The following is a 24,518-nucleotide window of genomic DNA, read 5'->3' as shown; positions in this document are numbered from 1 at the left end:
TTTGATCAGAAATTCCATCTGGATTTTCAAAATCTTCTCAATTTAGATCTCATCAAGACTTGCACACATCTGCAAGGAGCTTTGATTTCTAGACACCAAAGGCTTCCTGCAAGAAAAAAGCTACTCAGAGTATCTTTCCACCCACTCTAGCAGAATGACTGGTAACAGACCGTTTGTGCCTGTGCTTTTTGGGTAGAAAAAGTATACATATGTGTATGCATGTGCACACGTGTTCTTTCTGGGAAATATATGCTCTCTGCTTAAGGTTGGGTTGGGTTGTCCTGCCTGAAAAACATCACAGCATCCTCAGAGCACTGCCCAGTACCATGGGTTTTAACAAGAGAATGCCTGTGCTGATTCATTTGGTATTTCCTTCCGCAGCGCACCCACTACCACCATGAGGAATATTGCCAATGTAGGTAGAATGTAGAAATTACAAGGTTTGAAGCTGCCAGTTCTTTTCCCTAGTAAGAACACAAGTGATGTCCCAGGGTTTTGTTTCTATCACTTTCATCTGCCTGCTAGAGAATTTTGGTGTCAGAATGTGGACACCAAATGCCATTGGCCACTGGTGAGTCATGCAAATGGCAGGAGAGAATGGATTTGACCCAGAGGTTACTAGCCTTCTAAAATGTTACACGTGACCACTGCTTAAATAGATTACATAAAATGTTCTCAGCCAAACAGTCCATCTTTGCATAAGAAAATATCCTCCTGTTTGCTTTCCTTTCAGGAAAAAAAAAAGGAGGGGGGGGCAAAATTTCAACCTTCTTAAAAAGGCAGTGAGCTTTCTACGCTCCTGACCTTTCTCTTGCAGAGAGAATGCCGATTTCTTGCTGAGCTATGGCTCTGATCATCCTTGCCAAAGCTAAGATGCACACGAGCTGGCTTACCCTTGTTTTCACTGGCTGCTGGAGCACACCAAAGAGACTGTATGCCCCACTGCCTTCAGCACCGAGCCAAGCAATGTGAGCCTTTACAGAACCTTATATAGCACTTGAAGAGCTGCATAGAGGAGCTCTACAGGACGGCATAGAGTGCAGCAGCGCAGGGAGGTTGAGAAATCTGTTTTACTTCTGCTGTTGAGAAGATCAAATGGTCAGTTTGAATGCGAGGCATGATAAACTCCCTAAATTTCTGGAGTCAAAAGTTAGTTGAAAGACTAGAATAACACAGAGTGGGAGGGGGAAGTGGATGTGCTCACCCAGAGACAAAAAAAGAAGGTTTATTCAAGTATTACAGTATGACAATCATGCATTGCAAATACCCCAGTGAAGTGAAAATTTTCAGTCAGTACAGGAGGCCTGAGGTTTCAGCATTCACAACAGAAGCCAGCTAACAGAAGCACTGTGGGAGCTGCGTCTGCCTGTGCCACTTCTCCCAAGAAGCCCAACAGGAAACATTTGTGCTCAGCTACTACTTTTAAACACCAGTCACTGTTCCAACAGCCTTACTACTACCCCTTCCATCAGAGCTGTGCCTGCAGACCCCGAATGAGACTGGGGTGCTCTGCTTTATCCAGAATAAGAAAAACGTGCAACAGCAGCAAGGGAGGAAGTTTGCACCTGCAGTGCCCTGCCCATTTATCTGTTCTGTTATTTAGTGTACTGCCAGTACATGACCCAGCCCTACCACTCCAGTTTTTCTGAATTAGTAATAAGGCATCGGAGCTTCATTTCATGGTCATTCCAGCAGAGATGTAGGGTGCTCTCTATCAGTACCAGCACAGACAGATGTCATCTTCAGACCTGAGGAAAACAGAATTTGGCCCAAGATGTTAAAGGGTTATTTTAAGGAATGCTTCTTTTTTTTCCCCTCTCCATTTGTTTGTTTTGGAATTGATACCAGGAAAAAAAAAATGTAACTAGGAAACAGAATACATAACTGCCTGAGGTGATGTACAAGAAGTTTCTTCGCATTCTCAGACTTTTTCCTGGTTAAAACCAGTTTGCCTGGGGATGGGCCAGCTCGGTTTCAGCTTCCCCTCCTTTCCCAGCATTCCACACATGAACATGACCTTCATTAAATCAGCACAGCAACTGGATCCAGCTAACAAAATCCAACACATGTAGGCACTTGTCCGCCTCGTCCTCAAGGGTAGAGAAACAAGGATACAGTTGTTCCAAAACTGGCCTTGCCATTTCCAATTCTTATCCTTGCATAACTGATCCTATCGAGACTGTTTACTGCTGTTCAAAGGCCGCTGCAGTCTCTTGGAAGCAAACTCCACTTGTTTTCTCCTCTCTGCTGAAGGATTAATGACCACTTGCTCTCTTGAGGAAAGGTGGACGTAGCAAGTGAGCTTCATGAAAAACAGTTTACAAGTGACACAAAACAAGCAGCCAGATCTAGGCTTCTGTTGGCTGGATTTCAGGGTATTTGCTGGTGAGTATATGGATTGTCCTAGATTACAAAAAAACCTCAGAACTGCAGCAGTATGGCAAAGTTTAAGGGACTGGGAGGGCTAAGGAAGGAAAGATCCGGTCAGGCTGCAAAACTACACATCCTGAAATGCAACAGAGAGAGTGAGGAATGTAGCGATTACAGACTGGCCTCATGTTTCATTCAGTCTTTTCATGTTTTCAGCAGAAATTCCACTAAAAAGAAGTCCAGTAGCTATTGGCAGCAGATAGCAGGACACCATTAGGAGCTAAAAAATAATTTAAAATCTCTCTAGATCATTTTCTCTAAGGATAAACATGAGCGCATATCCAGCAGTGGCAGGTCTTGCACGCTACCTACATCAAAACTATTTTTCTGCATTCTAGATGAAGCCTAAAGGCATTCTGAATCAATTCAGCTGCAAATGGATATCTGCTTTCTCTGAGTGGGAACCAAAGGCATCTGGGTGTGATGCCAGTCGCCTCCTTGAAGAGGCAAAAAGTGGCACACCTTGTACTTGGGGGCCAAGTGAGAAGTAAGAACACTCATGACCTGTTTCTGATGACAAGGCAAGCGTGAGCCCTTTTCAGACTAGGACCCTTTTAGGCATTCCCTCTTAAAAAACAACAACATCATCACTGAAAGGTCACTGAAGTCCACAGACCAAATCACCAGAACTGAAACAAGCAGTGGGAGATGGCAGAGGTCTGAAGTGGTGGCATAGGGAGTGTTAGGGCTTTAGTGGGATTGGTTAGTTTGGTTTGTCATACCAGCTAGGAAAGCAGAGAAGTGAAAGCGTTTTGTATTTACAAAGTTCAATAAAGACCTCTCAGAGCTCTGATCCTGGTTGAGAGTTCTGTGTACCACAGCAATATCAGAAGGAATAAAAAATATAATCCACCAGGCAACTGCTGTGCAAGTTTGGTGAGACACCCACTCCCATGACTCCAGCATCACTGCTCTCTCTCAAGCCTGCACACATACTCAGCACCAGTCATCCTGTCTGCCCTTTGCAGTGGTATGCTCCAGCAAGCAGGCCTGCATTTTCTCTGCTATCTCAGACAACACAGAACGGTATCACTTTTACCCCCAACTCAATCTTGGATGCAACCACTTGGTTGCGTGTGCATGGACTCCAACTTCTCATACTGTGCATAGGAGGCAGCGCCCTGGATGATGCTACAAAGATCATTACTGTGATGAACAAATAATAAATCAAAACAACCACTGCACTTAGAGTTACCAACATGAGAGATGTCCTCGCCGCACTCAAATTCCAGACTGGTTTTGGGCATGCATTCCCATCTTTGTCTTTCCCCATGGTGAGTTTAACTACCACCTCACTACTTATCGCTGTGAGGGCAAATTTATGCCACCTAGTTTTACACATCTAACAGTCAGCTAGCCAAGACCCAGCTAGCACTGTCTAGGTTCCCTGTGAAGTTAATCCAAATAAATACACATCTCCAGAGGGCAAATAACTTCATTCCATCTCTTCTGCGAGACAGTGATTTCTGGAGAAGCCCACAGAAGTTGACGAACCAACTAGTTTAAACTAGATACCTAGCTTCTGCATGGCTGAGGTTCCTGGAGATTAATGGACACATGGACAGGGCTCTATTCAGTGCACAACTCCACAGACTCTTAGACAGAATTTGGTACATCTTTTATTAATTGTCTCAGCTGAAGCCATTTATTACGTAGACAGCCTTAAACTATGTTCAGAGCAAGTGATCCTCACTATAAAATGAGCAAAGCTGGGTCACACTGCTATGCCTTTTTGATTTCCAGGTGGCTGAGACTCCCCACCACCACTTCAGTTTCACTTTATTACCTGTTTTTTTCCCCTCCAAAATCCTAAAGGATATAGCTCACTCCTACCTTCGTTTCCATGGTTTGCACATGATACTGAAGTTAAAGTTGTTCCTACATTATTATAAGCCCTGTTTGGATTTGAGAAAGTTTTAGGCAGAGTACTTTATGTTAACAAAATATGTTGTCCCCAGTTCTCTATTACAGATCAAGGATGAATTTATGCCAGAAAAGCTTGTACTTTCTTCAACTATGTTACTGATTTTTGGAGAAGAAAAAAGCCAAACCACCACCTCAAACTGAGAATAGGGAAAAGTAACATGCACTTGTCTTCCACAAACAGTCAAGTTCTCCCAGTGATGCTGGTTTTTATAAAGCCTGAGATCTGCTCTTCTGCTCTACAGAGAAACAGACTCTATTCCCTATCTCCATAGAAGAACCACCTGCAGAGGAGCAGAAGAAATGAAAGACACATGGAGAGACACTCACATGCAAAAGCTTCAACATAATACAACTCTGCAGTGAGGTTACAAGCATTCACACAAAGCACCGTATGATGAAACAGAAACTGCTGTTAAATCACAGTGAAATTACAAAAGGAAAGCTACCAATAACAAAAGGGGTAGGGTGGTTTGAGAAGTCCAGATGCAGGGAGGACTCTGACATGCTAAGATCAGAAGAGGTGACTACCATCTTCTAGCCTGACACCCCTAGTCCCATAACTTCTCATATCAGCGCCTGTGCAGACGCCAAGCATGCTGGCTGTTAGCATCCCCTAAACCACTGATGTCCCTTTCATCACCAGTGCCAGAGGCAGGTAGTTCAAAGGTTTCTACCAACTAGCCTCCCCCACTTATAAACAACGAGGGCATTATGTACACAGCTCTTGTGAGGAGAGTCCTGAACTCTAGTGGTGTGACCACTGTAATCAACTCAGGATTCATTACAGACGTGCTGTGATCCGCTCTGAAAATACCAGGCCACGTGGCTGCACTTGGCTGCCCAGCATGCTAAGTCCTCCTTCTTGACAAGCTTCCACCCAGGACACTGAGTGAGGCCAGGTCTAATCCGAGGTTACACAGGAGGACGAGAGTGAGCTGCTGGAAAGGAGGAGATTAGCAGAAGCTGGAGTCTTTCCTCACTCCACCTGCACTGCTGGAGCAGAAGTCTTGCAGGCTGACTCACAGCTTCCCCACCCAATGGATTTTCTTAAAGGAGGAAAAAGAAAAAGAGAGGAAAAAAGGTCCTGAAGAAACACACAGGGAATTAGAGCTATGCTTGGATATTTTATAGGACATAAAAATAATCACTTCCTACAGCGAAACTGCAAAGCAGCAACAGGTTTTCTGTACTACTCAAAGAGAAAAAAAATGACTGTTTGGCTTACATTAAGACTGGGTGCTCTCAGGTTAGAGATTACTCCAACAGGCATTATCATTAGTTGGTCTGAGTTCCTTGGCTGCTGCTGGAGCAGAGCTGGAGAACAGCTTTGTACTCCCTGCAATAAACCGAGTGCTATGACTCTCAGGAACCCAAGGTGTGGTCCTTGCTGGCAGGTGTTAAGGTGTTTGTTTGCCAGCCTTTTCCCCAACTGGAGGAAAGGTGCTAATGAGGTAAAACTGTAGAAGAACAGCAAAAGGCGAGAGCCAGGATTCTCCTACGTGAATGTTCAATGGACCATGAGCGTTTTTGCAACGCTGAACAACTAAGGACACAAGGAGACTCACTGGGAAGCGAGGTTTGGATCCATCTCCACTGGCACACACGAAACAGCCGACCTTTGCTATGTCGCCTTCCCCACAACCACAGGTAAACAGGAGTGGAAGAGAAGAAATCACCAAGCACACGGGCATCATTCCAGGCCAACTACAGTCAAGGAGGACCGTCCTCTCTCAGCCCACTGCTGATAGCCACTAAAGGACATTTATGTCCCATAGGATGCCACATTTCCAAAGATCTGGGAGGGATTCAATTAACTGTTCTGCAAGCAGGGAAACTCTTACCATTTTCCATGCAGAGGTGAGAAAAATGAAAGAGAAAGGCAAAGAGCCTTGCTCAAGTCTGCCCCATGAGCCAGAACTCGACTTCTCCGCCTCCAGCTTCCCAGCCCCATTCTCATTCCTGCAGACCGCAGCACCTCTCAGATCTGCTCCAGGTGAGTAGATAACACAAGTACTGCATACCACAGAGGAGGAGAAGCCACAGCGAGAAATGACTTGAGGATTCGAAGCTTTGGTATGATTTATAACTAAGCACCCTGGGAACAGCAGAGGCTGATGATAAGCGTAAGCAGAGGAATAAAAATAGGAGTGGAGCTGAGGTGCTCAGTGCAATGAACTGACTGCAAACAACCCTTCTCTCCCTTTCTCGTGCCCTCAGAAGCCTTCAGACACAAGGCAATTCCCATTTCATTCACAAATCCCTACTACACTGGTACTACACCCAGCTAACAGCTCGGCACTCCATCCCCATGGACAAAGATTTAATTAGGATTTTTAGGGGAGATGAAGGGTATCACCCCTTAGGGCACTGCCAGTACAAAAACCCAAGTGATGCAAAATTAAATCCTAGTGTCCTTAAATCTTTTTAAATCTTTTAAAGTTGATTTCGAAGGGTTTTTGGTTGCTGAAATTCAAATGGCACAAGGTAGTTTGGAGGTATTCCTCGTGTGTTGTCCTGGTTCTGACCACCCAAAACACATCTGCTAATTCCTCCTAGTTAGAAATGGGAAATTTACTAAGCTGGTCAGCTCTACCTCATGTCACTGGAAAGCACTGACCCTCACTATCTCCCCAGCTTTACAAAGTTGGGCTTTAAAAGAAATCTCAGGCTATGGAAATAGAAAGATATGCCTAGGCTTATAGCAGTTGGAACAGCACAAATACATCACCAGAGTGAAACACTCTATGGCCAGAGGCACTAAAAAAGCTTAGATGTGTGCTTAAGTTAAAAGCCCTGAAGTCGCGGGCTAATTTGAGTATTTGGTGAATCTTAAAATAAAGCTTCTATGTAAGCATTTTTAGGATTGTGGCCCTCATTTGCGTCTAGCTGAAGAAATGTAAGCTATCATTATACGAGCCTAGCTCTGGAAAAGGCTTATTCCCAACTAGGTCCTATTTACAGGCCAAGTTCTACCCTCCCATGTTTACATGCAACTCCTACAAAAAAAATTAAGCACTGTCCCCTGAGATTGTACAAATGCACCAGACTCCCTAGCATGCTCCAGCTGCCAGAGCCAGCTTTCTAAATGTTCCTATAAGGCAGCATCCATTGCTCGCTTCGCACAGAGACATTGGGCCATCAGGCACCCACACATCATTGCTGCCCCCCTCTGCACACATGAACTAATTTCAAGACAATCTGGTCAAATCTGCAGCCTTCACACCTCTGGCTGTGCTGCAGATATACTATAAGGGGAGCAGAGTGACCCTGAATTCATTTGATAAACTAGCCCTTAATGGCCTAATTTCCTAGAGTAACATTTTCACCTATCTCAGACAGAAATGCAAGGTTACAGAATAAGCAGGTTTCCATAGCCACATGAAAGATGCTGTATTTTAGTTTATTGAGGAGTTAAGGCGTTAAAGATTTTTAAAGCGTTTTCCTTGTCTCCCTGAAAGCACCACGTCAGCCCTATCCTGGTCAGCCAACACACAGCTGAAACCAAGAGGGCACAGCAACATTTGAAGTCAAAATCAGCACTTTTCCAAAAGGTAGGTTTATCACTGAAAATCATTTTCAGTTTCTTTTGTTTAAATACCTACAGTTTTTAAACGCTTTTTTTGCAAGCAGGCAAATCCACCTGGTACCCCTCTCTGCACAGCGCTTCTGAATTCTGATGGCGTGGGGATAATAGAACAGCTGCTAACCTTAGTGTCACCAGGTCAAAGTCACAGCAAGCAGCTCCTCCAACAATCCCACACCTCCTCCTCTACCTCTTGTTTTTCCAAGTTTAATTAAAATCCCCAGCAATTTTTCCACTTCTCTTGCGAGGGCTGCGTGTCTCTGCCTCACTGCTGCTTCTGGAAAGCGGCGGGGAAAGAGGGGTTAACGCTATCCCTTCAGAACAAAACCCACAAGGCTGAGGCAGACCTGCACTGCTCCAATCCATTCTCTGACCAAACTTGTTGCTAGTCCTGTCTGCACCATCCGAGATCTCCCAGGTTTCACTGGCCTCCAGCCAAAAGTGTCATTTTACTCTCATAATGAAGGGGGCCAGAAGGATTTATCTTTCCCAACCTCTCCCTACATTATGTCCATCCCTGCAGAGCAATCTTCTTGTTTTTCCACATTTTCTTGCAGTCTGAAACCCTCCCAAGGGCATATCCCCAAGGATCTGCTGAGATGGAGGGCTTCTCAGCTTACAGCTTCTGCCTACAATGCTGTATTTAGCCCATTAAAAATCCCAATAAGGTTACACATAAAAGCTCCTTCAAAGTTTTGGCCCTGACACTTTACTCCTCGCCTTCTAAATCAAGTTATACCTTATTCGAAAATCTTTAGAAATTGTTTGGAGGACTGAATGACCTATTCTGAGGCTTTAAAATTAGATCAAAAGTATAAAGTTGCTTCCTCCCCAGCCACTGTATTACTAAACAAGGAAACGGTCACACAATAAAATTTCCACAAGAAGAATGGAGTCTGTAAACTGAAGCTGTCACAGGTGATGTAGTTAAAAGAAAAAAAAAAGAGAGAGAGAGGTTGTTTTGGTATTTGTTAAGGTCCTGATAGCCAGCTGAACAATACACAAAATACAGTTCCCAAATTGTAATTCATATTGAAAACCCCTCCATGTGCAACAACAGTCTCTCCACCTCCCTCAGTCGCTGGGGTCTAAGTGCAGGCTGAGAAAGTAGAGTTAATGGGGGAGATGCCAATTTTACCTTTATCTGCTCGAATAGTACTTTGCAGAGTTCAGAGGTTACAAATACAGTTGTCCACTGCATTCTTCCTTATCCTTCCCAGTCTCTTCTCCCTACCTCTATCACCACCAGGTTAGTCACAGTGATCCCTATGACTCATGGATGACCTCATCAAGTACTTAGAACACACCTGAAAAACAACCAAAATCCAGCACAGTGCAATACCAGGTTGGTTTTCTCCAAAATGATTCATTTTCCTGCACCTGGAAGACTAAGACCTAAACCATCGTCCTTCTGTCCCCAGAAGAAATCGCAACAGTAAAGGTTCTGCAGCTGGAGTTTAACGAGCAGCCCCATTAACAAGGCATAAATGCCTGTTCTTCTAATGCGGCAGGTGAAGCTGCACTGTCTTAGTCAATACTACAGTTGGAGTAGAAGCCTGCCTTATTTTTAGGCAAAGTAAGCAAGTGCAAGCCAGAAAGCTTGAAGGATCCTGAAGCCAATAAGTGCTATTTTTTTTTTTTACACCCTAATTGCTGATAAAACCACACTTAAGGAAAGAATGAACTTCAGCAGCACATCCATTGTTCACCATCGCCATGGTCTACTGAAGGGAATCTCAACTAGATTGAGCCTGCCTTCAGTTTTACTTTGTGTTTTGATTCCAGCTCTGATAAGGTCACACCTTAAAAGAGCCACGCACAGTATAACAGATGGGAATAAAGCTTTCAGCTATTCCCAGACTCTGCTAATAGCATGTATTTATTTATTTCTAAAGGGAGAAAAATCAATTTTTTTTGGTCTACATAAATAGGTCTGGGTTTTCAAGTTCCTTGTTTCCCTGACAGCCCCCATAGGGATGATTTCTGCTGAGTGGAACTGTTGCAGATGATGGTGCAGAGGCAAATATCCACCTAGGCAGACTGAGGCTCCTCACTGCGGAGCCATGGCTCCAGAGAGCAACACCTACCGGGAGTTCCGCAAAACACCCTGATCCCAAATCCAACCTATTCCTGCAGTGTCAGAGATGAATTTGTACTCAGACCTTCCTTCCCAAATAATACTGCACTGCTGCTTCTCTCCTGGTGCTGCCTTCATGCAGTGAAGTCACCTCTCTGAAGCTTCAGGCCTTCAGTCTCAAGTTTTTTCAAGCTGCCGGCTTGGAATTCCATCCATCTTAGGTTCTACTGGTGAAACAGCAACAGTGGCAACTACAGGATACATGACAGGATTTAAAATTTAAAAAAAAAAAAAAAAAACTTAAAAAAAAAAACAAAACAGAATAGTGAGGTAATGGTGACCTAATTTCCTAAACTGTCTTTATGCTAACCACAACTTTAAGGTTTCAGAGACTTTGGCGCGTTATCAGCTTGCTCTAAAAATGCCTTCTCTGCAAACCAGAAATAAGCATATTGCAGTTTTCAGATAATACCACCCAAAACAAAATGGAAGAATGCCACAAACTTGCATCCTCCAGAAAAAAAAGCCAAAAACTTTACTTTTCTTACCAAACTCTTATACATGAAAGCTCCTATTTCTTTTAAAATATCTTAGCTCTTAGTCCATCACAGTAACGATGTGTCACACAAATGACCCCATACTAAGATTCCTACAATACAGACTTAATCTTTAGTGAATTGTGTTAGAAAAGCATTCATTTTAGTATCACTTTGAATCAGGTCAAGAGAAGAGTGGTAACACTACTAGCCAGAATGCTGAAAATCAACTGCGGAGAGAAAGTTTTGGAAACTGCATGCCATAAGAATGATATGCTAGGAAAATGCGGAAAGCTGCTCGCTTAAGAGTGTGCTGGCTAGACCGAGGCAGAAGAGGTCACGCTTAGCAAAGCCTCTGGAATTCCCCGCGAATGGTACTGCAATGACAAGAAGGAATTTCGGGGGATGTTGTACACTCAACGCTAAAAAGTATTTCACGAGATTCTGCACCAGAGAGCAACAGTTAAGGTGAAAGGCTTTGGAAGAAGATATGAAGTGGGAGTCTATACAGTAAACAGAGTTAAGAATGAGAGCCAAAGGGTACCAGAAGTGAAAATACTTCAGGGTGGTATTAAATGAGATGAGCAGCAATCCATAGGTCACTTTAAATCTCTTAAAAAAAAATACATAGGTACTCATTTAATTATACATTTGACACAACTAAGAGCAGTTCTGGTTTGCCCTTCTCTTTCATGTTTCAGCTTGTTGCATTTGCACATCATGTTACTGTTATAAAAAAAAAAAAAAAAACACCAAAATAATGTAACTAAATTGAAAAAGGACTAGACCAGAGAAGGAACAGAGCCAGCACACAGCCACGTGTGCTTAACAAGCTGATATTGCGGAGTCAGTATGTATAAGTACTCAAAGCCATAACTCACCATGCTGGTCAACAGGAAGGGGTAAGCCGTATGTTACACTGGTCTCAACGATATTTCTGTTGAAAGCTAGGAAAGCTGTAGATACGCTAGGGAGAAAAAGCTTCTCCATCCTTAACTATTGCTCATGACAAGATACATGACTGAGAAAATACTTTATGATACACCAGAATCAGTAAAAAGTAAAGCATGTGGTCATTCTTACAGAAGGTCCAGAAATGAAAGAGCAGTGTAAAAAGAAAAAGAGAAATAAACAGATTTGCTTCAATGCTTAGTTAACTCAGTCAAACGTAACTTGAAGAAGAAAACTGAAGTTTTTAACTGAGCTTAGAGGAGACTTACTAAACAGCAGGTCAGGTTGAATTCAGCTAAGCTCCTGGATCAGCTGTTTTCTGTTGGACCAATCTCTTGTGAAAAGCCAAGAACAAAAATCTAGCTCCAAGGGCTCAGAAAGTGACAGAGAGTCCAGGCCACCTGAATTTTTTTTTTTTTTTTCCAGGAAGGTTGTGAAAAATAAAGTTATTCCAAAAACTTACCTCAATTTTCCTTGTTCCACTACCACTACCAAGTAGACAAAAAGCATCAGCTTTTCTCATTTGCATTGCGTTAAGTACCTCAAATGCTGTGGACCACTGACGTGGTTTAACAGAAAACACGTTCTTAACACAGAACATTTTTAACATCCAGCCAAACACTAGCAAAGCCTCTAACCTCCCTCAATATCCTACACCTAAATTGCAAACGTGAGCTTCCCTGCTATGCCGCTGCAGTTTGCCAAGTGATTATTCAGCGGAACTGCCATGAGAACAGAGGACGACACTTCTCTTTACTTCCCAGCTTTTAAGCACACATTTTTTAAGTCAACTGTTTAGCTTTTCTCCAGCTTTTCCACAAGCCTCGGGCACAGAAAATCCTGGACCTGTCTGGCCTTACTAATACTGCTAATATTTAATACTAATACTGCAATATTTAAAGGCTGCTGTATTAAACTGGGGTCTATTTGTGCCCATAGGCCTCAGACGCCATTTTTCAGCTTGCCTCCAGCAAACAAATTCCTTGATAAAAACAAGATACGTTAGGTTCACTTTTCCATTTAAAGGAAATGGGCAAAACTCAGTGCTAATTTTCAACCAAAATGTGCATTTCTGTCCTTTTGTCAAGCAGCCCTTGCAGAGATAGTCATCCAGCAGTGGAAATAAAGCTAGACAAGGAAACAAATCTGCAAGAACCAAGCCCTATTTGTCACACTGTCAGCGAGATATTGAATCATCACATTCCAAGAGCCAACTTCAGTGCAAGCAGGTACTAATCTGGTGAATCTCATGAAAAACCAAACCCCAACATTATATTCAATGCATATGCGTGCACAGTTCTGTATTGTTTGGGTTTGATGGACAAGATCTTGAGGTAAGGTTGATTAGAATAGCTTTTCTTCTGAATAACACTGCAGGTACACTCTCCTGCTTAAATATAAAGAACATACTTACACTTATTTCCCAGAAGAGCCCAGGCTCTTCCACTGTAACACCAGGCAGACCAGAACCATGACAGCTCTGCATTAAAAGATAATTTTGAAGTACTCCATCATTTATTTTAACCACCACCAGCAGTATTTTCTCCCAATATGTACATTCAATAAGATCAAAATTTAGAGCATTGGGAAAATCCTATTCTTAGTCTGTAGAGAACATAGTAAGTCTGAAACATGCATCCAGGAAACTTCTGATACTTCAATGTATGTTTCCATGTGAGCCCATGGGAGGTACATGCACAAATCCCATTATTTGTTAACAGGATTAGCAAATGCTCTTTTGAAAATACACCCCAGAGTGTTCTGGTGTTAACAGAAACAGTTACAAATCTCAAATGCATTATAATAAATTCTTTCTCAGAAAATACTGGCCTACTAACTGTTGCCCAAGATTCTTATTAGCCAGAACCAGTTCATCCCTTCTCTCGTTCACTATCTGGGCAGCATACTTGGTTTGTCTGAAAAACATGACGTTACACCATCCTACTCATACAAGAAAAGAGATAGGCTATTAAACTGAATTTTGAGCTTTGGAGCAAATACATGATTTCAAACATACTACAGAAGAATGACATTCTTTTCAAGTGATAAATATAAGGGAAAGAAAGCTGACTAATGGTTTAACATGGAGCTTCATGTTCAATAAAAATTATGGCAAGTTAGTAAACTACAAAGTCAGGTGCTCTATATCACAGGCCCTGTACTGGGTCTGCACTTCAGCTAATGTAAACTGCCTTAAAATTTGGCACTAGATGAGGTTTTAATTTCGTATGGACATCTTCCATAAAAACCAAAGCAAATTTGCCAGAATATTTATGCAGAGCTTACTGTAGGTTTTATGAAAAACTACACAGATGGCTAGGCCAAAAGTTTAATAGCCACCAGAATTTCATTTATCCAAAGGAGAGTTAAATCTCCAGTACTCCAAAGGCCCAAATCCTGATGTCTGCAGCTCCTCAATCATTTGAAATTACAGATGAGCCTAACCCTGCTCTTCACAGAACAGGCAGGGAAAAGTCTAGCACCCAAGTCGACTGGAAACTGGAATATGTTACGTTTCCAGGATCTGCACCTAACATCATGCAGCATCGATGAGAAATACAAAGTCCTCAGACTTACACTCATTGTAATTTCTTCCATGTAAAGTATCCAAGACTAGGTTCTGAGTACAGGTATAACATGAAAGTAACAGAAGATGTGCACAAGAGGGATAACACACTAAGTTTGTAAGTTCCAAGTGTAAAAAATTCATATTAATCTCTGTATTTTAACTGTATGTATTAGGAATAGAGATATATTATTTAAAACTGTTCTTCTTGACTCAATTTTACCCTCCTCAAAATATTTTACTTGCTGCATGGATGATATCAAGCTTGACTAGCAAAGGCTGTTACAGAGCAGTGAGGTCTCTCCCCATCTCACTCAGTGGCTCGCAAAAGAGCATTCCATTTGTTTAGACTCTCCATAGCTGTTCAGCAAGAGAATGTTCCTTCTTCCATCCTCCTTTACTAAGGAGAGGGGAAATGCAAGTGTTTGTTGACTTTCATTTTTGCATGGCCTTGCCTGGTGGCACAGCAAAAAAAGTACGTTACTACAACTCCTAAGTCCTCACTGAGTTCCTCCAGGTCTATAGCAAAATACGGAACATCTCTCTCCTGCTCAAATACTTGGTAATCCTGGGGTAACATTCAGGGAATATTTTTGGGGAGGCCTTGAAGATTGCTCTGCAGCTACTCTGTCACTAATGCTTCCATTGGGTGGCCTGCTTGCAGGATAAGCTTTGCAGCTGTCTGAATTCTGTGGCTTTCCACTCCAGTAGTATTCCTGAAATCGTGACCAGCTGCTGCACTTGGTACGGTGTGATAGCCACAGTATTAACTGCACAGGGCTATCTGAGGCAATGCTAGATACTGGGAGAGCCGCAAACCACAGAGACTCCCCCAGCAGATGATATCACATGCCAGCTCCAGGAGCAGGTATCTGCCTGTGGTGTTTTGGTCCATTCTTCCTACATCAGGGTGAAGCACAGAGACAGAGGCAAACAGTTCAAGCAAAATCCAGAACTTCAGGATGTTCATACCTGTGGTCCGAGGGTTGCTTTTATTCATAGAAGAGGATTACAGTAAAACATTTTAGATGCTGATGTTTGTTACTATTTATGGATGCCTACAGCACATGTTGCTAAAGTGGGTATCTCACTTTATACTGGCAGTAGAATGCCCGTATGTTTTCATGCTAAACATCAAAACAATGCTTGAAATCATCCCCTTTTGCCCCTGGTGAGGTCACAACAAACATGTTGTTTATATGAAATTTCTTGTGCTCACTCAGAAGTGTTTTTATTTTTCATTTTCTGCAAGCCTGGCCAATTTCAAGTTACTTAATTGCAGAAAAAGGGGAGTTTTTCTCGACTGTTTTGTACAATTAGTATAGCTTGTATAATTTAGAGAAATATCTCATTTATCTCTTTGAGAGCAACACAACATCCACGTCTCTAAACTGGAGAGACACAGATTTGATGGATGGGCTACTTGGTGGATAAGGAATCAGATGGATGGCTGTATTAAAAGCCTTGTGGTCAATGGCTCAATGTCCAGATGAAGACCAGTGACAAGCAGTGACCCTCAGAGGTCTGCACTGGGATTTCATATTTTCACTAGTGACATGGACAGTGGGACTGAGTGCATCCACAGCAAAGATGTGGTTGACACCAAGCTCAGCAGTGGGAAAAGCTGCTGTCCACAGTTACCTGGACAGTCTTCAGAGATAGGCCTGTGCAAACCTCACAAAGTTCAACAAGGTCAAGTTGGAAAAAAAAGTTTCTTACAATAAGGATAACAAAGCACTGGAGCTGCCCAGAGGTGTTGTGGATGCCCTGTCCATAGAGACATTCAAGGTCAGGCTGGACCTGGCTCTGAGCAACCTGATGTAGCTGTAGGTGCTCCTGTTCATTGCAGGGGAGCCGCACTAGATGACTTTTAAAGTCTCCTTTCAACCGAAACAATTCTATGATTCCAGGATCTCCTTCCACTGAAGGGAGCCCATAAACTTGCCTCCAGGCATCTCAGCACTGCCTGTAGTCAACTGTTTTCTATAGGCACAGTACAGTTCTTGCCAAGGTTTTCCTACCGGAGTTTACATCACTCTGCAGGATACTAAATTTGTGCTAGGGCTACACAAAGCCCTGAAAAAGACTGCTTCTGCTGCCATACCACTGAAACATGGCCCATGGAGAGCAAGACCTTGTGTAAGTGCACAGACATTACAGACCTTGTCCTGGGCTTCACAGTAACTGATATCAGCCTTCAAGCAAGAGCTGAGGATGAGGGAGGAGTTTCTTATTGCCCCAAGCAGGCTACACAATTGGTAGTAAATCTCAACCTCTCTGAAAGGAACAGGTGTCTCTTTACACCTGATGTCAACCCCTCTTCCAGTACATGTCAATGGGCACAGTCCCACACCCTTTTCAAAAGGCTTGACTTTACCAGGCTGATGAGACTTGACCAAATACGCCTTCATTTCTTGACAGCAAGCAGAGATTCCTGAACTAGCTGTAAAAGCTGTACACCAAACAGAAGATGTCCACTCACTGCAGCACAGACCTCTGCATGGGCAAGGCCACCCTGGATCTCAGGCCTGTAGAACAGCGTCAGCACTTCCCATCTCCACTGGGAACACTTCACTAGCACTGTCGCATCATGGCATGTGCCTCTTTCATAACCGTATGATATTGGCATCTGACAGACACCTAGTGTCACCTAAAAACATGTAGACCTCTCTTCTTTTTCATTTTCAGCTACAAGGCATGCAGGTTACAAGAGAAATTCCTGCTAGCCCTGTGTGTAGCCTGGCACAGCACACAATCATGTTTCTTCTCATTTTCATTGCTCCACCAATGTGTGTCAACTCCTCCCATGCAAATTTCTGACTTTCCTTCACATTGGTATTGCCTTCTGATTTGACTTGGAAGTCATATCGGTAACTCATCATTTTTAATGGCAAATAATGAATATTTGAAATAAATCGTTTCTGAGATTGAACAGAAGGAACTTGCAATCTTGTTGCAGCCTGAGAACTCCCATCCATTACAGTCTGCCATCAGCTTCCATTTAGACACTTTCTCATGCACTTTACAATAGCTACACCCATTTATCTTCTCAGTTTAACTAACAACTTTCTCAGTAACTGCATGTCAGCTACTCCAAAACCCTAACAGATTAGGTATACTTTGTTTCTTGTTTGTAACACATATTATATATATTATTAAAGACAACGACATCGTGAATCAATTCATGATTGAGGTCTGAATTGCCTTTTAGAGTTGAGATGTAAAAAAAACTAGAAGGAAACTTCAGTTTAAACACTTAAACACACAGTAGCTTAACATTGTCTCATATTAGGACTTCTCAAATATTTTCTGAACAAAAAATTAACTAGTACCCACAAAAAGCAGCGACTTTGCAAATGAATCTAAGCTCTATAGTAGATCAGACACTTTTTTGTTACTGCTTCGCACTTTTTTGAACAGCTTTGAATTCATTTACTTGCACATTTGTTTTACACATTAATATATTAAAGATAATTAACAACTTCATTTCCTAGGTGATTTTAAAATTCATTATTTCTGCCAACTTCATCTGAACACAAACTGGAATTGCCTCAACCTCTCAAACCAGTTCTTATTCAAAAGTCTGCTGGAAAAAAAAATTAAAAATCTACCTCCTCACTGTCTCAGCTGCTTTGACTGAACCCTGAATAAAGTAAAGAAAATAGCCCTGCACCAACAGAAAAAGCACCAACTACAGTAATAAAGCCTTTTCAGGAAAAAGCTTTACTTACAGGTGCTGATTTTTTGACATCCTCGATTTTAGTAGCTATGCATTCTTTAACAGTTCAGCAACACACATTTAAGCAGCACTTTCACAATTATTATTTTTTCCTCAAAACAGTTCATTTATTAAAACAGGTTCTCTCAATTTCAAACTTGAGCAGAGCTTTAAAAAGTTACTGAATTGAAGCTGAAAAGCCAATTCATGTTTTAAAACTTCCTTTTTCAAGTACTGGATATTTACCTACCCTAATGTTTAGTGCACCCATGGACAGCCACAGCTGTACATGCTCCTAAGGCATTTCCCCCACCTCTGTCTCTCTCTCCCCCTTCTCATTCTTTAATTCTTTGCACTATTTTGGTCAAATTACTCTAACTGCAGTTGCCCACACTGCTTTTGCTCTGCAAAATGACAATAGATATTCTGCCATGCCCTGTGCTATTTATCAAATCACATCTTCAACTAAATTTATTTGCTTTTTAAAAAACAGGCTTGTACAAAAAAAAACCGCACACAACCCATCAGCTAAGAGGAAGTACACAGAGTTTAATAGACAGGGATGGGCATGTTTTGCTAACTAGCTAATCAGACTCAGAAAAGCATAAACCCATTTAAAACTTCCTGGTAAAACCCAGCGCTGTCACAGCTGGACCGGCAGTGCCGTACAAGAGCTGCTCTCCACGCCGCTCTCCTTCCTCTGTTTCCTGCTCCCTCCATCCTGCGGGTTTCTCCTCCGAGCGGAGCAGCCTTTAAGCTGCGCTGGGTGGTCAGCTCAGACAGCTTCACAGGGACACTCAACATCACCAGGGCTATGGGATAATCCTGGAGTCCTGCCCAGCATTCCTTCTCCTGCTTTCATTATCATACATAAATCAACTGGTGCTAATGAAATGTTCATAACTGTATGTGGAATACTGTTGCGTGCCTAATGCCTACCGTCAGGTGCATAATTAATTGCTTTGTGAGCATTTGGAGGCAGGGGGAATAAAAGCCCGGCCTAAGTGCTGATACAACAGTCTGTAAAGGCAGTGGATTGGAACAGAAAGGCCTCTGAGACCAGTCGCTTGCAGCTAGGGCTCCAGCTAGCACTAGGCAGAGAACTAATTAGGATATTATTTGTTACCATTTGGAGGAGCAGCTTCTCAGTTTGGTTAGAGGTGAACGCTAATCAGCTGCAGAAATCTAAACTGATTATGTCTGAAATGTCGACAGATGCAGAACTCCCTGAGTGAAGAACCAACATGTGTCAGCTTTTTGTGACAAGCCAAGGGAAGACTTGTTTTACAGAAAAAAAACAGCCCGCACATTATTTAATACTGTGCATCAGTCATGTACAAATAGAATGAATCATATCAAGAAAAGTGGGATTGAATGTACCAGCCTAACGCACAAAAATAATTATATAAAATGTCCTTTTTCTTCTCAACAGAACCAAACTCCATCCTCACCAGTGTTAACAGAGGCATAAGGGGTAAGCAAGGACAGGAGGAGAGCAAAACTTCTCCCTTGCCAGCAAAGCATCCTAGTTCATTGCGGTGTAGAATGTGCATCAACACTGTTGTTTAAGCAAGTGTTATAAATAAATTTTGCATTCCTAAAATACTAAGCTCGAATCCCTTCCCTAATCCCCAAATCATCCTTGCACTTACATTTCTACAAGGTAACCTATCACCACCCCACATACCTACACACAACCAAACAGAAATCTTTGCCCTGAGTAGTTTACAAGGGAATTTAATAGCAGTACTCCCATCCCTTCCTCAAGGCAGCTAAGAAGTAGCTTAAAGGTTCCAGTGCTAGCCAGGACAGCCATGTGGGTAGCCAGAGAGACTGACTTGGCAGGCTCTAAAAATATTTATATTTTGCCAGAGGGGCACTGCATCCTGTTTTCAAAATGCCACTGGACAGAAAGGGAGTAAAAACCAGCCCATCGCCTTTGATTTTCTCCCCCAGAGCAGAGGGGTCTCATTAAAAGTGCTCGGCTGAGCCAGGACTGAACAGCTCAACTCCTAGCAGGAATAAACAGCAACACTCTGCTTGTATCGAGTTATGCAAATGCATTTGTATTGGCAGGATTGGGGCTTCAAAGATGAGATTTGAAAAGTGAAAAGAACAAAGAGATACAGCATCAAAAATGGCATGTTTTAGCATAATCACCTGTTCACGCAGTTACCAGATATAAAACAAAGCAGGTGCATTAAATAGCCAACAACTTGCACGCTTATCCCGTCTGTGTTTCGCTGGTCCAGGTATGCAGTTAATACTGTGTGACTGCTCAAATTGTTCTTTCAGAAGTAACGCAGTCGTCAGTGAATTATAAAGACACTGCAAAACTCAACTACATAAGGTGCTGAGTATATATATGGAAAGAGACAGCCCATATTCCAAAAAACTTTAATTCCCCTGAAAATTAAAATCCAAATGAACGCGTGGGTTTGAAATGTCATTGTTCGGCACCAGCCAATGAGATATTCCAGTCTGAATTTCTGAACCATCTGGTAAAGCATCACAACAGCTTTAAGTATCCAAGGATCTGTCAGGGGCTTTAGTTTAGAAATACTAATAATCCCATCATGTGCAGCTCCTGCTGAATGGAAGATATACCTACTCAATGATTTACCCCCCCACCCTTTCCCAACTGAGCTAGTGAGAATCAGCCTCAAGAAGGCTTGTTACGATTTCCCCATTCCAATAGAGCATTTCTCAACTGGTTAAAACTCTCTCACCTTCCTCCGGCTTACGAGGCAGGGTGAAGACCTTTGGTGGGACACAATGGGAAGAAAAATATCCAGGACAAAGATTTAAGAAATAAAAAGCATTTAGCTTTGAATTACTTAATTCTGTGAATTTTATACTAAGGATTTCTTTCTTTCTTTCTTACAATTTACCTTAACTTTTAGAGGTGACATTTGGAAAAAAAAAGCAACCAAAAAAAGAAAACAAAGGGGAAGCGCTCCAATAAACACATTTAACTCTTCTATGCAACCCACAAAGGAGGAGATGTTGTCTGAAGGAGCAACCACACAGCTGGAAGACAGGCCTTTCAGCTTCCATTTGTGGCTGTTACTGACTAAGTCACTTAGGACCTGCTCATCCGGAGCTGACCTAGCTACAGATGTTCCAGCAATTCATGCCATCTCTAGTAACCAGGCCCGCAACAGTCCCAGTGAGACGTCCCAAAGGCAGGGGCTTTTGCCAAGAGAGTTCTTCTACCTCTGTTCTCTGAAAGCACCAAGGATCCCGCTTCATCACCATTAACCATGTCTTTGAGACCTTCAGACGAAATCCCTTTCCTGCAATTTATCCACAGCTCCTAAAACTAACTAGAAGGTTTGGGGTTTGTTTTTAATTCTGATGGGTTTAAACCATGCATGCAAACTTCACGTTGAACTAACAGTTCAGGACCACTGGTTCTAACACCCAGTTTGTGGTCAGCACGTTGCACTTGGGAGACTTTGATAATGTTCACAACCAGAAAAATTGAAAAATGAGGTGACACAGAACTGAATATTACGTCTGCAGTGCTGTTATTGCCCACAAACAATAACACATCACACAGAGTAGCTGAGGACTGTTTTCTGGAGCAGTCACTAGAGCATGGAATACTCACAGAGGCATACAACAAAAGGGAAAAAAAAAAAGCAAAGTTGTTCTTAAACCATGTTACTTTCACTTAGTGAGACACATAGCTACAACGTAAAATGTTTTAGGGTCTAGAAATTGAAGAAAATTGAATTAATTTTATTTTAATAATCATTAAAAAAAACCTAATGGTTATTGAAAACTGGTCTTTGAAAGCAGCTTAACAGTCTACCAGAAAGGCGCTCTAAAACTAATTTGCAGAATCTTCAGGGGAATGGCTTAAAAATGCTTTGTACACAGCCAATTAACTCCAACTTATTGATTGAGATAGCATCTCTTAACAGTTCAATTTATTAAATATTTCTCTTTGGAGAATTTTTGTTCCAAAGAGCGATTTACACCACTTTCTGTAACAAGCTATTGGTGGACATATACACATTCATAATAGTTATGTATGTGGCCATGAGTTTTTAGTAGTTCAGAAATACAACAACAAAAGCAGAAGAGTCTTAGAAAACCACAGTGGAAAATAACCACTTGCAGGTAATTCTAAATAGAGATTTGAAAAGTAAAGATAAATGCAGCTGAAAGCTAATAGAGCTCTATCTGTTAAACTCAGCATCCTGTGAGCCCATATTGGGCTTTCAGCACTCACCATTCTGCCAACCACTGGAAAAAAATGGTCATGGGTAAAACACAAAAAGATGTGATAAAGTAGTCTTATTTTGCTGAAAAGCCACACACCATTTGCATGAGCACTTCAGCAAATCATTGCAGAAAAATCAGCTGTCAGTCAGCTGCTTCTTCTGTATCACAAATTGACCAGAAGGAGGAAAAAATGCAATTTTCAGTATTAAGAATAGTACTGACATATAAGAGACATTGACTGGTATGCAGGCCATCAGTAAAGTGACACAGGTTACAAAGTTAAGGAGAGTTGAAACTTGCAGCAAAGTGCCAGCCTTTGCATGAGGGAAGAGTTCTAAAGTAAATGAAGGAGTAATCTTGCTTGGTGGGAAAACAGCACAGCATGGAGCTCATGGCTTCAAGAATTAAAAAAAAAAAAATAATTAAACACACAAAAAGCCAATGCTGAATGGAGACCCATCAAACACAATTGATATTCTAGCATTTTTTTCTGGCATCTAGGCCTTTTTCCATTAGTATGATAACTTCACGTGTTCCTCCGAAAACCAGCCAAAGCCAAGCTTGCCCTGCAATTGAGCCAGGCATGACACTTCTCCCCATACAGAACTACAGTGAGGGATTTACCATGTTCGGCTTCTTCCACCACCAGCTCTTCCACACACCCTTCCTAAGGCACAAGCCTGTGAATACTGAAATACATGAATAGTTCTACTCACATAGGTATGCCTGTGGCTTGCTCTGGTAAGCTGAAGTACACATGAGTTGAACCAAAGGCAAAACCTCTTATTCTATTCTTGTCAGACCTCTGGACATAACCTGAGACTCTTGCACCCCAGAAGGAAAGATGCAATAAACACTTGGGTCTTGCTCTCCCCCTCTAAGAACTGAAAATGCTGGTGAAAACCCATGCATTAGATGTTCTGAGAAGAGTAAAAAGCAAGAACCAAGTTAGCACACTCACCTTAGGGAGGATGTGATTTTATTGGGGTAGATGAGAAAACAGAAGGTGAAATTAGACCTGGATAACAAACAAAATGGATGTAATGAAAAGATACCATTAAGAAATGTCTCATTTTTCAATCAACAGTTGAGCTGGCTAAATTTAGGGACATGGTGGTGATGGCTGGACTAGATGATTTCAGAGGTCTTTTCCAACTTCAATAATTTGATGATTCTAAATTACACTTGAGAAAATGTTTCAACCCATTTAACAAAATGTAGAGGAAGAAGGAAAACAAAAGGTAAGGAAATACAGTATTAATACTCTGTGCCTAGTAGCTCTTAGTCAAGGTCTACTGAAGTCAGTAGATAAGTGCATTCTTACTATTGCAATAGCATTTCCTTTTCCCATCTGCAAGTTGCCTTGTGAGATCAAAACTGGACCAGCTCAGTACCTTGTGCTGTATAACCTAGCCTTCCACAGAGAAACTAAAGTAGTACTCCCAGTCTCAGTCATACAGTCTATTATTTATCAGCTGCAAACACCTTCACTCTGAGATAAAGAGGTTTCCAGCTCTCTAGATCAGAAGATTACTTACAACAGCATTTCAAAAATGTGCCCGACTGGGGAGAGCTCAGAGCAGAAAAGGAAGTCCAGCAGAACACAGTGGCATCTGATGATCAGACTCGTGTGATGTTAAATGAAGACTGAATGAGGAGGGAGAGTGAGGAAAAGGAAATATGCATGTACCACAACTTCGCACATATCTAACACTTCCTCTCCAGAGTCCTTTACAGAGAAACAATGCATGAATCTTCATCATCCTCATCTAGAAGGGATGAAAGCGAGGTAGAGAAGAGGGGGAATTTCCCAAGATCAAAACAGCGTTGCGGGGAAAGGAAAGATCACACTACAAGTTTAACAGCCTCTCAAGATGATGCTCATATTACCATCCCTGTTTTTCTGACAGGAAAGAAGGGTCCTACCATGTAATCGCTTTTCTGACACAGCGAACGACATTGAACTTGGAGTTCAGGGAAGAGGAGGGGATGGAGAGGGAAGGCAAGCCTAGAATGAAATCTTTGGTGTGCATTTATAATATTGTACAGAAACTGCATTTCAGGATGGAATGATTATTGATTTCTTAATGGATTACTGCTGTACAAATTTACACTCCTCCCAAAGACATCAATCTTAGGATAATAATTATAAACCTATCACAGCATATAGAGCATTCTGACTGAGTAGAAACTTATTGCTATCTGCCGGGAAATGACCAGTTTTCTGTTTCTCCCACTCCAACCACATTACAGCATGGCAAGCAGCTACTGAAAAATACATGCTATTATAAAACAAAGTTTGTCATAGCCACAGGACATACCTCCAGTCAACTTTGATTAGATGGACTCAAACTGCTGCCCTTAAGACAACACTTAATCCATTAACAAACAGGTTAATTAGTTATTAGAATCCTTTTAAATTATTTTTATCATAGTATTGAAACAGTCACAGCATAGAGAGAGGCTCTTTAATGGGCAAGATACATTCACCCCCCCTC

At 42.0% G+C, this 24,518-nt stretch overlaps 1 protein-coding gene across 20 annotated transcripts in view; it reads right to left on the bottom strand.

Annotated features, from left to right (window-relative positions):
- Positions 1 to 24,518, bottom strand: part of IKZF2 (IKAROS family zinc finger 2) — a 114,012-nt gene that overhangs the window by 70,757 nt on the left and 18,737 nt on the right. For 2 of the 20 annotated variants that reach the window (XM_021400805.1, XM_021400807.1), the window contains exon 1: positions 9,078 to 9,186. The exons of 17 other annotated variants lie outside the window; for them this stretch is intronic. The gene's annotated coding sequence lies outside the window, so the exon portion shown is untranslated. Of the gene's footprint in view, positions 1 to 9,077; positions 9,187 to 24,518 lie in introns of those variants that run through there. One more of the 20 variants, XM_021400809.1, reaches the window with a different exon arrangement.

Source organism: Numida meleagris, chromosome 5 (genome assembly GCF_002078875.1).
Source record: "Numida meleagris isolate 19003 breed g44 Domestic line chromosome 5, NumMel1.0, whole genome shotgun sequence".
Taxonomy (NCBI): Eukaryota; Metazoa; Chordata; class Aves; order Galliformes; family Numididae; genus Numida; species Numida meleagris.
The sequence above is the reverse complement of the archived record's forward strand: the minus strand, read 5'-3'. Positions and strand labels throughout refer to the sequence as shown.